Source organism: Clupea harengus, chromosome 2 (genome assembly GCF_900700415.2).
Source record: "Clupea harengus chromosome 2, Ch_v2.0.2, whole genome shotgun sequence".
Classification (NCBI taxonomy): domain Eukaryota; kingdom Metazoa; phylum Chordata; class Actinopteri; order Clupeiformes; family Clupeidae; genus Clupea; species Clupea harengus.
This window is the reverse complement of record NC_045153.1, coordinates 20,275,113-20,290,608: the sequence shown is the minus strand read 5'-3', so window position 1 is coordinate 20,290,608 and position 15,496 is coordinate 20,275,113.

Sequence of the window (15,496 nt, the reverse complement as noted above, 5' to 3'; positions counted from 1 at the left end):
ATTGAGCAAGTATTTGAAGAGTGACTAATTTCCAAGAAGCTCTTATTGGAAACATGTGTTGTAGGTTATCATGTGACTCATTCGATGCAGTTTTCCAGACAACAACTAGCCCAGGATCTTAGCATTAGCATAAAGATGTCTCACGTGTATTACAGCATCTGTACTCAAGCATCTGTGCGCAACAGCTACTTTCAGTATTTTTCAATGACTGTATATATATGTATTAGTTATAACCCTACATATAGTCATTGGTATATTTACATACCTTAGATGTCCTTTATTTGAAATGTAAATACGATTTGTTGTCAAGGTGATGCAAGACAAAGAAATTCCTTGTTTGCCTTGTGAGATTTTCATAACTGGTGCTACAGGAAATGAATATAAGTGGCGGATGTCCACTTTTCAGGTGATCTGTTTTATACTAGCAAAACTTTGATCTGTTTTATATTAGCAAAGACATGAACAGTAAGACCAGGGAAGTGGACAGTCAGGGAAAATGTTGCCAGTGTCTGGACTCGGAACATTCTGCTTTATGTGCGCTGGCCCCAGCAAAGCCCCAAAACCAATAACTACCCCTTCAGTCAGTCTTCATTATGAGAAATTACTACTCACAGTTCAATGGAAGTGTTCCTACAAATAACTGAAAAGCATCACTAGAGAAATAGATTGACACATGTGTTGGCTACTCATCAAAATGAAGAGAGCTGCCACCCACTTTTGATGACCCATTTTCTCTCCTAGTGATATCACAAAGGTGCACAGAAGACTGCTGCCTGTCAGTGCTTTCTTCTAAGGTATTTATACATTTAACTCTATTGCTGTTCTGTTGAAATTACAGCCACCTTCTATTCATTCTCAGTAGCAAATACCATGTATGAAAAAGATTATACAGTACATATGTAGTCTATGTAAGTGTAGGATTTTTTTCTCTGTCTCTCAGACATCTTAAGCATGTTAATCTGAGAAATTAATCAGCTGTATTATTCCCTTTAAACGCTATGATGACGGCCCCGCTCATTTCATGCAATCAGTTATGGCTTTTAAAGCATACATGATTTGATTGGGTGATCAGCCATGATTAGGTATTTTGCTTTCAAACTAAAGTGGCTTAGTACTTAGAGTGTCTAGCAGTCGGCTGACGTATTTTACTAGAGGTAACTGGTATGCAGTCTCTCATCCACAGATGCCAAGAGGCAGCTGCTGAAGACTGTATACAGTGATTTTTTTCCACTGCTTAGGATCTGTGGTCATTTCAAATTCAAATGGGTATTCATCTGAAGGAGTCTCCTGAACGCTACAAGTCAATAAAACTCGAATGCCATCAGCATACTACTTTACCAGCACAGCACGGCTGATGGAAACTGTCACTGCAGTGAAGGCTCATCAGAGCACAATGATGCGTGTATTAGTAAAGATGTGTGTATAATCAAGTTTCCTACTATTCAGCGGCCGCTCCGCAATCAGTGCGTGTCAATAAATCACATATCTATGTGAGGTATTCAGATGCATTCACTGTTAGACATCAGACAATTTATTTTTATGTGCTCTAAGAAAGGTTTTATAGACTCTGTCTCCTGTATGCTAATGAGAAACAGTATGAAGCAATAGCACCACCATCAGTGCTGTCTTTTACTTTGTTCGTCCGTCAGAGCCCGACTTCAAGTAGGTATAGAGGTATGTGTGTGGGTGTGTGTGTGTGGGTGTGTGTGTGTGTGTGTGTGTGTGTTTCCTTTGGTGATGTCTCTATGCAATTGAGCAACCAAAGTCCCTGACATGTAACACCTCGTCCTAAAATATGCATGAGACATTTGTCATTACACTTGTGGAATATTATACTTGGGCACATAAGAAATGTGAGTGTGTGCTGGTTGTAAATTATGCTGATGGACAGGCAGATAGATGTTGACTGCCAACTTAATATCTTTATAGTTAAGCTCTCCAGGTTTAGGGCCATTGAAGTCTTGAGCTCTCCCTGCGGGATTTGGCACGCGGCAAGAGACTACAACAACTTGAGGTCAGAACTACTGAGAAGTTTTTAAGTCAAAACCTCAAGGCGGAGCAGACAGGCACCTACAGATATTTGTGCACAACCACAGCGTAACCACACCACTAAATAAACAGCGCAGACGCTAAACCCAGCTGTTTGCCTGGCCAAGGGAGAGAGCAGAGAGTGTTGTCTGGGGGTTGGGATCTCGCAAGGCTTCTGTATTACTCATCTCATCTTTGTCATCCACTGCAGCTCTCACTCACTTAACCGTTCAAGGACTATATCCCTTTGGAGGGATATTTAGTTTTTTGTTCTTGTTGTCAATATGCCTTTAAACATATATGCCACTTGTGCATCAATGTTTTAAGTTAGAGGAAATATACAAAGACATCAAGGCATGATAGACTACAAAACAAAAGTCTAACAGGCCTCAGTCCCTCTGAGTGCTCTTTTGAACTGATCTCAGTACAGGCGAGCCCCCTGCACGTAACCTCCAGTGCCCTCTGCAAGATGCTCCAGCCCACAAACATGAGAGTGTTGTTCCAGTCCTGTTGTGCCACTGTTTCTGGACATCACTGTTTGATGAGTGACTTGAAAGTGTAATCCAGTGGGACATGCCAGTAGTCGGCCACATATTGGGGAAGGTTTAAAAGCGTTATTATCTGTAACCCATTTCATTCATTATTTCACTTCAAAGAGCTGTTGCTCAAATTTGTAAGGCGTTTGTAGGCAGTGTTCACTGAATCTTTCCCTTTGTTCAAGGTGCTGTAATTTTCCATTTCACATCCTAATGTGTCATTTGAACGTTTTAAGTTTCATTTTCGTGCTCACAACCATCCTTGCTTGAGTTCTGATGATCATTTCAAAAGGTTTCCAGACTACGTACTGTTTTTAAAAAACATTCAATTGAATCCTCATTCTTGACAAAAAGCACATTTAATCCTTTAGATCCCCCTTCCTCCTCCTTGCGCATATATTTAAATGAAACACTGACTGGTTTATGAAGTTTCCCCAATTGAATTTGGAAAATTAGATTTACTTTGTAATACATCTCATAAGACCAAGAACCTCAGCGCTGAATTTAGTCTCTGGGGTTAATGATCACTTGAACCAGATAATGAAATGTCTCATTGATATTTTCACAAAAGCAGACATGTATGCAGGAAAACATTTTTTGCAGAACTTGTTTTTTCTGATATACTATTCTGACATTCTGTTATTCACAGATTGCTTATGAAAAACCTTTCCCTTGACCCTAATAATGAAATGTCTCATTGATTCTGTGCACACGTTTGACATGTACAGTAACAAACAACTAAATACTAATTTAGTAGAACTTCCATTTTTACAGAAAAAACCAACAACTAAGAAGCAAATGCTTGTAAACAAGACCAAATGTTTTCTTTGAGAAAAAAAGTATGGCTATCATTAAACAACAACAAAGAGCTCTCTGATGTCCAATGAATTGGATATATTAGCCTTAAATGAGTCAATGTGTGGTGTCATGTTGCCGTGTGATCAAATCCTGCATGGACAAATGAATATCAGGGCAATGACAGTTTTTTACAACTCCTTACACACATTTCCTGAAACTAGATCTCATCGAGGGAGGAAATCTAGAGCGAGGAAACTAGATCTCATCAACTACAGACACAAAAAGAAGGGAATATCAGGATAAGTGGCAAATGTACACAGTACATACAAACATAAGATGGAGAGGCTCACCAGCATGGTGTGTTGGAATTTTGTTTATGCTTAGTTTTGTTGAGTTATGTTGAGTTATGGTTAGCTGTGGCAAATGTACACAAGTGGCAAATGTACACAGTACATACAAACATAAGATGGAGAGGCTCACCAGCATGGTGTGTTGGAATTTTGTTTATGCTTAGTTTTGTTGAGTTATGTTGAGTTATGGTTAGCTGACAGTGCATGAGAATTTGAGTTATAGAAGGATAGCAAGGGTGGTAGGTTACAACTACGTTCCGCATGCTGTCCCCAGGATCCGTAAAGGTCCTCCTACACATCACACACACAACTATTTGTATGGTTAGACTTTTTAGACTAACTACACATTAGTGTTATCAATCTGAAACCCTCCTGTCTTTGTTTGGTTAAAGCCTTTTGTAGTAATAGTGTTGCAGTGCTATTCATAGAGCAATCTGAGAAAACTGATTACATTAGACTGAATATATAAACACGCAAATAGTGTACTTTCAGTTTTCCAAAACACTGTGGATCAAATTGTAGCACACACACAGTGCATCTTTAAAAATTTTGTAAAACAGCCTATATTTAGTCAACACAAAAATGCTAGGTAATTTAGGCTGGCGAACGTTGTAGTAACAAAGTACTTTTACAGTAGATGGCATTCAATTCCATTTCAGTTTCACTATGGAAACACATCATGCACAACATTTTATAGTAGGCTATGTTAGGAGTATAGAAAATGACCCTTTCTTCATAAAGAAACAAAAAAAGGTACTCATACTCGTACTCATCTTCCTATTGGGTTTTTGGGGTCACAGCAACTCATCAACATCACAACAATGTCCTCTGCAGCTGGTCAATAAGTCCTGCATTTTGAGGGGTAGTGCCTTAAAAAGGCACACAAGTGTTCAATGTCTGTTTGTTGAGTCTTAGACAGTGAACTACGTGTGTAATGTTTTGCAAAAAGGGTTTTATAAAATTGAAAATTGAATGAAAGGCTCAGAATCAGCTTACAGTTTTGCAGATCTGCTGTTGGGTTTTGCTGTTTGAGTGACAGATAAAATCTGTGACGTGTAAAGCATTTGTTTAAACACTGTAATAGTGTCTGTGATGAGCTGTGGATGACTTAGGGGAGCTACATGCAAAACAGCACCCCCTGATGTTCACATACCAAAACTGGATCTTAGGGTCAGTTGTAGATGGTACAACAGCTCAAGGCTAATGGCTATGGTTGGGGTGCCCCCCTCTACAAACAATTGCATTGGCAGGTGCATAATTTGGTGTGTTTGTAAGGGTGAGGAGAAGGCCTGCTGGTGCCATGCTTGGTGACCACCTAGTTTACCTCTGTCTATAAATGGGCCCATCCAGTTATTTTGCCATTCAGTTCAATTCAATTCAATTCAATTCAATGTTATGTATATAGTGCCAAAACAATTAAATGATCTCAAGGCTCTTTGCAGAGCCCAGAGCCTGAAACCCCCTGGAACAAGCACTAAGGCAACAGGGGCAAGGACAAATTCTCTGTTTACAGAACCTCAGTTCATAAGGGGAGGCCCATCTGCTTGGGGCCGGCTGGGTGAAGAGGTAGAGATAGAAAAGATACAGCATACATGTGGAAAATGTACACCATACATACAAATATAAATATGGTATATACATAATACATACAAAATGAATAGTGGATTAAATGGGGAGAGAGCTTTCAAATATTCAGTTCCATTCAGTTTCAAATGTATGAGGTTCTTATGTGTTTGTTCAGAAATATAGTGTCTGTAGACTGCAACCAGAGCCCTCAGGTAAAAAAATATCTTGGCAAGAGTCCAAAATTCTATCATTTTCCATTGCTCTCACTAAACTTATTATTGCTACAGCTGCATCTATGTGAAGACTTCATCATCAGAGACAAGCTCACTTGGAACAACATTTCCAACAATATTGCATCAGCATTTGCCAGTAGACAGTGGACAGGGTTTAGACGCTTCCTTTAAAGGGGCAGTCAGTGCTTTTGGTTGTGAAAAGTCAGAAACAACTTCTGTGATTGAAGTCAGACTTTCTTCAGAAACAAGTTTAGGCTAGTGTTTATTTGGGCTATTCATTAAAATGGAATTGGGTTTAATAATAAAGAAAGAAATCACTGTATCGTAACAAGTATTCGTATTCGTGATTTGAACAAGGTAATATCCTTTGTGCAGGAGGAATGGTCTATAAATGGTCAAATGCAAGGCCATCATTGAGTCTATCTTGTGACTCAGAAATTCTGACTTTAAACTAAAAATATAACCACCACACTTCCATATCATTGGCATACTGTACATATGAAGGATCATAGCTGACAATTGTCAATGTATCTTCTGTGCATGCTGATACTTTGTTCTATGCATTTGGGTGGAGATTAAGAAGGCCCAGAAATATACACACAAATACATAAAAGGGCTTAAAAATAGAAGCAAACTGTATAAAGTTCACAGTGATATTGTGGGGCAAGATTTATTTATAATGTCTTTTCAGTTCACATCATCATTGTCTAAAGTATTGACTAGGTTTTGAGGCAGTGCAGGAAGCATCAGATTGTGCTGTTTGGCACAGCATACGTATTAAGAGACTGCAGGATGCAACCACAGATGTCTCTTTTTCAGAGGAAAAAAGGTTTCTTTCCTTTGGCTAACCCCGAGGGGAAAATGCTATATTCACGTCAGAATCCCTCTGAGGCCTGCCGCCCGTACGATTGTGTTTCCATTTAGACACGCTCAAAAGGTTGCTTACCTCACGTACCAGAGGGTAGGGGCCACCCAGGTGCAAAAGGTTACAGTGACCTGCCTCCCTTTCTGCCAACTGCCTCTGAAAGAAAGAGATAGTGAGAAGGAGAAAGAGAGGGGGGGCGGGCCTTTTCCCCCTCAGTTTCTTGTGTGTTCAGAATCCAGTGAGAATACATGTTCATTTTTTTTCACACCGATGCATGTCAGTCTTTCATCGTGAGAGAGGGTCTCCAAGGGACGGGGGTAGGCAATTACTCATCCACAAAATCACTGCACACACTGGCATTCGAACACAGATCAGAGAGCAGTTTTATCTCTGCATCTGCTCCGGAACCATACAGGACTCACATCCTAAAGGGAGCAGTGTCACACTTCATCTTCAACAAGGCAAAGTAGAGAGTCAGTAGATTATGGCTATCAGTCCTAACAGATTACCATTTGTATCTGTGGATCTACAACAGGATTTGGGAAAGATGCTTCAGATTCTAATTCAAGATATGAAAGACGCAGTCAAATTAAATAAGGATTCTGCTTCAATTAATCTGTTATTAAATGTGTTTCTGTATTTGAATTACATGTTTGCATACATTGACTTTCAGATTCCCTAGCAATACATGTATGTGTAGTTGCAATTGTGTTCTTTTGGGTGCCACCACTCTTGACTACTTGGGCAAACAGAGACATCTAGTGGACATATTTTGAAAACCTCATCATTTGAAATTAAATGTTCATCTGATAACTAAAATATTACCATAGCAACTGAATATATTCAGCAGCAATCTGAATCTATTTCTGGCAGTTGAAATGAAAGTCAGAAAACCCTCTCTTGTTCATCCCAATATACATATACATAAACACGTATTTTGATGACTCACTCAAACGCACCCTCGAAAGATAATTGTAAGTAGAATAAAGATCAGTGGGTTTTTTTCTTCTTTGAGGAATGTCTTAGGATGAAGGAGGGATCAATTTCAATCAGTATATGCATTTTCGTAAATCTCATTACTAGTCATACAAAATGTCTCACTGACATATGCATGTTATTTACATTTTCCTCTGAAGGATTTTTTTTTCAACTCATATGTGACGCTTTCATGTTTCTGCTCTCTAATGTGTGCAAAGCCATAAGAACTTATCTGCATTGAGTGGGTCATGGTTACTATTGTTATTATTCTAACAACCTCCCCTCGGTGTTGAGTTGAACAAGATATGCTGCATATGAAGTGTAAAGGTTGGCTAAAACATGATAATTTCATTATAGGAGAGATATAATCTTTTAAGATATTCAATTTCTATAGATTTGTCAATCAAATGTCCATAAAATCCAATCAACGTAAAATAAAATGGATGCAGTATATAGTTTAATACTGCATGGCCTTCAGTAATGCTTGCTTTCCTGAATCAATACTTGTTAAAAGCCCTGATGGCAGTCATTGCAACTCAAGACACATCTGATAAACCTCTTACCAAGCAAGTTAGAAATTCCATTGAATGATAAGATTTTGATCTTCTTTTTGGCAGAATAACTGGGTGCAGTCACACAAGATTAGGAAGAGGGGATAACCACGATTTTGAAGGTCTGAATGACTTCCAGTCATTTCATATGATGGCCTTGTCCAGATTTTGAACTTCTGACCCTTACGGAGCACTTCAAAAGCTTTATAGGCCTTTGGTCTTTCACTCAGTCTCTAGCACAAACATCCATTTTAGATCGCTTGTTGTATTATATATTTATTTGTTGACAGTTTGTTTTGTGTGGTTTGCATCTTCTCTCTCATTCAAAACATGACCTTGTTGAGGCAGTGTTGATGTTTTGAGGGTGTCTTCCAGAGTTTACTGTGGTAAGTGTTTGAAAGGCCTCTGTGTTTGTATTTTATTATGGACTGTTTGGTATGCTTGTCTGTGTGTGTGTGTGTGTGTGTGTGTGTGTGTGTGTGTGTGTGTGTGTGTGTGTGTGTGTGTGTGTCTGTGTGTGTGTTCGCATGTGTCTGTATGTGTGTGTGTGTGTGTGTGTGTCTGTGTGTGTGTGTGTGTGTGTGGGTTTGCATGTGTGTGTGTGTGTGTGTTTGTGTGTGGGTTTGCATGTGTGTGTGTGTGCGTGTGTGTGTGTATGTGTGTGTGTGTGTGTGTGTGTGTGTGTGTGTTCGCATGTGTCTGTATGTGTGTGTGTGTGTGTGTGTGTGTGTGTGTCTGTGTGTGTGTGTGTGTGTGTGTGGGTTTGCATGTGTGTGGGGAGTGTGGATATATGTGTGTGAGGGGGCCATGTTTTCATTTCTGTGTCTGTGTGTGGCGTGGTTTTCCCTTGAATATCCTGGCACATCCTTGGCTGTGCTCCATCCATTTCCCCTCAAATCTGGGGCAATCAGTCCCCGCCGATGGTTCCCGCTGAGCTCCCCAATGACAGGAGGCTGCCAGCCCTGTGATTGACAGCAGACACAGTGTTGGCAGCACTGTTTGCACATTATTTTTAAACACAGAGCTGGGCATTTCTGACCAAAAAGTCCCTACTGTTAAACATTTTCCTAAATGTGTATTGTGTTTTGTGATCTCTTTGTAGGACTTCAGGAGAATCTTTTTCAGTGGTGGATTCCTCTTGGTCACACTTTGATAGTGTGCTGAATTTAGACCATGTTTGAAATACAGTATATGACAATTCCTCATTTTCACTGGTCTCCACGAGTTATCAGTGTCTTTTAGTGTAGTCAGTGTCGCAAAACACATCTTTAAGTTAATTAATGATTCAGCATTTTGTTAAAAAAGGAACCAACTATTTGCAACAGTGTGCCTGTTCAAGAGGACGTGTTGCGATCCCACCAACCACACTGTTCTAAATGGAGACTAATTCAATTTAATGCTGCTTTGAAAGTATTTAGAGGCATTAAAAGGGACTTATTAGAAAGCCTGATTCATCTGTGTTAATGGACTGATGGAGGGTGCAATCACTGTGGTAATCGGTGGTTATTATTAAAGCCTGTATGACATAATTGGTGACATTTTCTTCTATGCAGCGAGGATATCAACAGGGTGTATGTAAATATATTTGAATGAGTACCTGTTTTATTTAACCAGTGTCTGAGAGTGATGTGATTTTGTCTGTTGATGCCTGATGAGTTACGTATATGAGTCATATGTTCTGACAATGTATGCTGCAATCAACAGTGGTTGAAAATAAGGATATAGGAATATACGTATGGATATATAAGGAATATAAAGGATTATAAAGATTAGAATACATCTTATGATACAACAATACAATGTTGTTGTTTTTTTTCATCAGGCAGAACAGCAAAGTGCTTTACTGTATGAGGTGTGATGGACCTGGAGAAAGGAGGTAAAGCTGCCACATACAGTTAACACAAGAAGAAGTGTGTAAGCAACATGAAATTATACACCTCAAAGCAGCAATGTCAATGTCCTTACAGATTTAGCGTATTTGCAATTGTAGCAGTTTCACTGGATTGATGGTACAAGCACTTCCTTTGGTATATTGTAAGTCTCCGGACCAGAGACCTAATATGGAAAATCATACGAAAAATATGAACTCTTTGAATAACAGCATCTATATGCCTGTATATTCAGTTTGTCTCCGGAGCCATTGCTTAGCCTGTCCTCAGATGCTAGTATGTAATTGGCTAATAGCGGCGATGTTTTATCCCTCATCCTTTCAGTGTTCTTAAGTAAATATATGAGACAAGTCAGTCCAATCTGAATTCATTTAGGGAAACAATTGGCGAGACTCAGAAGAGGCATTTGTGGAATTACAGTCTTGTCAACAGACAACAAACCATGCTTGAAATGGGGAACTTTACCACAACAGACATCTTAATGTGTAACCAAAACAAATGTGTCAAAAGACAAATTCAATCAACTGCATTTTCTAGCACCCTTTAAACAATGCAAAGTGTTGCACCCTGGTTTAATAAAAACTATATTACAGTAGATTACAGCATGTTGCAACCAAATGGGCCTACTAGACATCACAGGAATCAAACAGATGGGCACAGAGAGGCCTGGCGTGTTTGTACTTCATGTGTGTTTTTGTCATTACTGTGAATTGCTACTGCAACACTGAAATTTCCCTTTGGACTCTCTCTCTCTCTCTATCTATCTATCTCAGAGACACCACTACCCTGTTCATACAACCCTGTCACATGTCCTATCACATTACACCAGAGCAGAGCCATTCTCCCATGAAAAAGTCCATTCACTAATGACTAATAGACACTCAAATGGCTGTTCAGACACCTCTCAAGTGCATGATGGGGTTCAGATGGGGACTGACAAGGCCATGACATGGGGTTAACACTCATCAAACAATAACCACACTGACATTCTACGAGACCGCGGGTCGTCCTTCTCAGCAGTGCTACTGACCTCGCCGTCTTGCCAAACGAGCACACCGACACCATGCAGCAGCAGACTCGATATGTCCGCTTCATTATCTGACACAGGCCCCGTTCACACCTGGCATTGACATGCGTCTTGGGTGATCCGATCACAAGTGGACAGCTCCATGTACACGTGTGAAAGCACCCAAGATGCATTGATATCCGATCGCTCATATCTCAGTCGGAGAAGGTCTGGGCTCTCCGCATAAGACCACATTCTTTTAGCAGTGTGTACGCAAATTTGTCCTGGGCCACAATGAAGGACCGTATGCACAACTGATGTCCTCCTCGTAAATGGAAATACGTGCTCATGCGTGCCAACGCTGGCAACAATGTTTTTTATTTTTATTTGAAAAGCCCATATACAATACGAGATATAATACGAGTGCGTCAAACATCTTGGGCAATTTGGTTTGCCTGGAACAAGCAAAGGAATAGACCCAGTCTGTATTGTTTTGATTTCTGACTATGCACAGGAAGTAAATTGCTGTCTCCAACCGGTTAAAAACAAGATTCGATCACCGGTGGTCACTCAAGACGCATTTGGAGACGCATGTTAGTGACAGGTGTGAATAGGGCCACGGATGGAGCTCTGCCGAATCAGGGCCATATCAGGGCCAGAGCCGAGCCAGAGTCAAATGCCCTCTGGAATGCTCCCGTCTCCCTGTGCCAGGGCCAAGAGTTGGCACTACAAACCACGACATGACAAAAAAAAAGATTGTTGTAGAGGACTCAAGTATAATATACAAAATGCACAATATGTATGAGTGATCTATGCCAAGAACAGTCTGAGAATTGGCAACTCACTGAAATCTGTGAATAAATTCCTGGGCTTGACCAGGATGCCATTCTATCAACTGTTAATGAAATTTTCTCTCAAGAAAAATGGACTACCTAAATGTCCATTATTTGCCAGCAATGTACAATTCCATCTAATGTGTAATCAAACATATTGATTTATCGGATACAAAAAGGAATGTGAAGAATGAGTCCCAGTTCTGCTGTCGACAGCTGATCAAAATGGCGAGCTGGGCGGCCAGAGTGCGATCAAAACATTCCACTGGACTGGTCCATCACTCTGGGAATGCAACAGTTGTTGTCTGGGTCTTTTTTGACTTTGTACGCTTCGAAGTTCCATCCCTGTTCACTGTGCAGCTGCTTTGGTGCACCAAAATGGCAGAACATCTCACTGACCAGGCGCTCAGCTGGTCAGGAACTGCATACACCTCTGGCCACTTGGTGAAGCAGTTCATGGCCACAAGGATGTAGCGATTCCCCTGGTCATTGATGGGGAAAGGGTCCCCAGCTGAGGGTGCGGCTGAAGTAGGTGACGACCTGCTCACCGTGCTCTCCCTCCTTGGACAGCACTGCACCGAGACCCACGTTGCTGGCGTCGGTCTCTAGGATGACCAGTCGCTGCGGGTTTGGAAAGGCCAATCACAAGGGCCTGTAGTGGTGTAGTGGTAGGCGATGTAGTGGGCTGGCGCCGGTAGTAAGATGCCAGCCCCAGTAAGTTTTGCAGCTCTCCGTCGTTGTAGGGAGTAGACCAGTCTCTCGCCGCCACTACTTTCCTGGGGTCTGTGGACGCACCGACGACATGGCCCAGGAAGGACGTCTCTCTCACTGGAACAGATGACACTTCATCAGTACAAATGTAGATTAGCTCGAGGAATGACATGGAAGATGCCACTCAGGATAGCCAGGGCATCTTCGAAATCTGCAACGTGAACGAATAGGTCATTTAAGTAGACCACACAGTGGCTCCGGGGAACATCAGCCAGGACTCTCTCCATCAGGTGTTTAAAAGTGACTGATCCATTGCACCCACCCAAAATGAAGCACTTTGAACTGCCACAGACTCTGGTTGATGGAGAAAATGGTCTTGGGGCGTGCCTCGGACATCAGCTCCATCTGACAGTAGCCGCTGCGTAGATCGAGGGAGCTGAACCAGCGGGTCCTGGTGATGTGGCCTAGGGCATCATTGGCACATGGCAGCAGATAGGAGTCTGTACGAGTAAAATCATTGAGAAGGCTCTTGGAATATTAGCTTTTGGCTGTGACTCACCCCATTGCAGCTGTCTGATTAGCTCTTCAATTCTTCGAAGTGTTGTAATTTTCAGGTCACTTCTGACACCAATGTAGCGTCGGGAGTGGGTTCTTAGAAGAAGTCAGAGTCACTTGCTTTGGTTGGCCTCGAGCGTTTATACACTGATGCAGAACGGCAGGAATGGCAGACCGGTCTATTCTCGACATAACAAAGACACTGACTGGGTACAGATCAGATAACTAACACAGGGGCTAACACACACACACACACACACACACACACACACACACACACACACACACACACACACACACACACACACACACACACACACACACACACACACACACACACACACACACACACACACACTATTCTAAATTAGAACACAGATATCAGTTATCCAAACCATTTCTAGCGCATAGCATGATGGGAACCAACTCAGGATCTCTTACACGAGAAGCTCCACTACTCCTTGCATGTCACATTACATAGCCTGTATGTGGACTGTTGAATTATGTCACACTATTTAAAAATAGATATGCAAGGCCCTACATTGGCAGGAGACAGTGGTGGCATTAGAATGTCAACCTTGAAATCACTTTAAGATTGATTAAGTACTTGTTGCCTGTAAGTGGGTGGCTATGAACCCATGTGGTTATGGACTCATGCTGAGGATACTGAGGGTAGTTCTGCAATTAGTTTAGTTTCAACAGAAACACTTGTGCCAGATGGACCTATTTAGAGAAGTGACAGCGCTACTGGGTGGGAGAAATAGACGAGTGACATAAACTAGGACTCTCTTTGGCATAATTTCTACTGAAGCTTGTATTACCGTGGTTGGGACAAACCATAGACTACATGCAGAGATCTATAACCTATCTGATACTGGACACAGAAGTGTGACCACATAGAAATTACATAGAATTAACTACCATAGGGGAAAAAACATCTGACTTTGAAAACTGCATGAGGTACTTCTGGGTTTCATCTTTGAAAAACATGGATTAATTTGTGTGGGTGTAAAACTACAGCAAAAACTATGATGCATGCAGGTTTTTAGTGTTAATGGGTGGAAATTTTCCTTGGAGAAGGTTCTGTTTGCTCAGTCTGCAGCTGAGGGCAGATGAATCCAAAGACTGACATTTGGCGAGAAAAACTTGTTGCTCTCCTCACTCATCCAACTCGAAATATCTTAAGCAGTATTTCTGGGAAAACAATGGGCTAATGCAATGCAGTCCAGATGTAATACATTTGTCCAAGCAGTAATATCGCCAGTGCCACGTAGTCAGCATTCTTTCAGATATTAAGACATCTCATTAGATCCTTTGGTAGAAGAAACAGTTTTCCACAATTTTCAGCACATTAAATACGACTCAAAATGACAGTATAGCTCCTTAGCTGTCAACATTGCTTCTGCCCTGTAAACCCCAACCATATAATACATTTCTCTCCCGCAAATCAGTTCTCATGTGACAGTCCTTTCAATACTACTACTGCTACTACTACTAATAATAATGAACAGTCCATGATATGAAAATTAATAGTTGCATTTTAACGTGATGTCAGTTAAATACGGACAACCAGGTGCTGTGTGCTTCAGAATGGTGTACTTAGACCAAAATGTTCATTTGCATGGTTCCAATTACCTGATTATGAGTCCTCACAAACTTTTATTACTTTGGAGTGCCGAACTGTAAACAGCAAACAACACAGCTGCACAGTTCAAAACCAGGCCACCACTGGCTGCACGACGGCTTGAAGCAAAATGCAGTCCTCTCAAAATACAGTTAAACCAATAACTCATGACCTCGTAGATTTGCTCTCAGCTTCATTTCATCAAAAAGTATGCTTTAATCATAGGGAATCGGAGGACTGTTCAAGTGAGCAAGACTGAGCCAATGAAAGTCTTCTCGCTGGGATACCCAGTCTATAAAAAAACACCAACTACCTCAGAGGAGCTTTTGTAATTGAGGCCAGTGGATCATTGTTGTGAGTTCCACACCTCACCCCACAGTGCCTCAAGAGATGCGCTTGGCATCAAAACAAGCTACCATCATTATTTTAGACAGAGGTTTGAACATTTGGGTGGGCTAATTAGTAACTAACGAGTAATTTATTTTCCCCTCCTACAGACAGTCCAGGGCCTATGTTGTTCCAACCAGCTGACTTTAATAATCTTAACCTTGACCATCTTCAGACCACAACTGACCAGGCCTGGGTTCCCCAAAGCATTTTTCAGGCTGACAATAGTTAATTAATGGACAATCATTTTTAACTCTATTCCTGTCACAAGTTATGTGCTGTTTTATCGTACACCCAAACTATCGTACACACCGGCCAAAAGCTAATTTAACTGACTATAAGGCACTTATTAGCTGTTAATGGCTGGATAAGTGGACGGAAATTAAGCCTTGCTTAGGCAACAGGAAAGGTCCTTCCTGATGCTAACTAGAGGCCTGGATGTAGCCTCTGAAAACTGGCAAAGAAGGGGCCTGTGTACTTGCAGAAACGTGGGAAACAACCAGCCTCAGACTATCATTTCTGGGTGAGGTGTATTTTTAGACAAACTCTCTCAGGTTCAGCCATTTATCTTGGTTCAATACGTTGA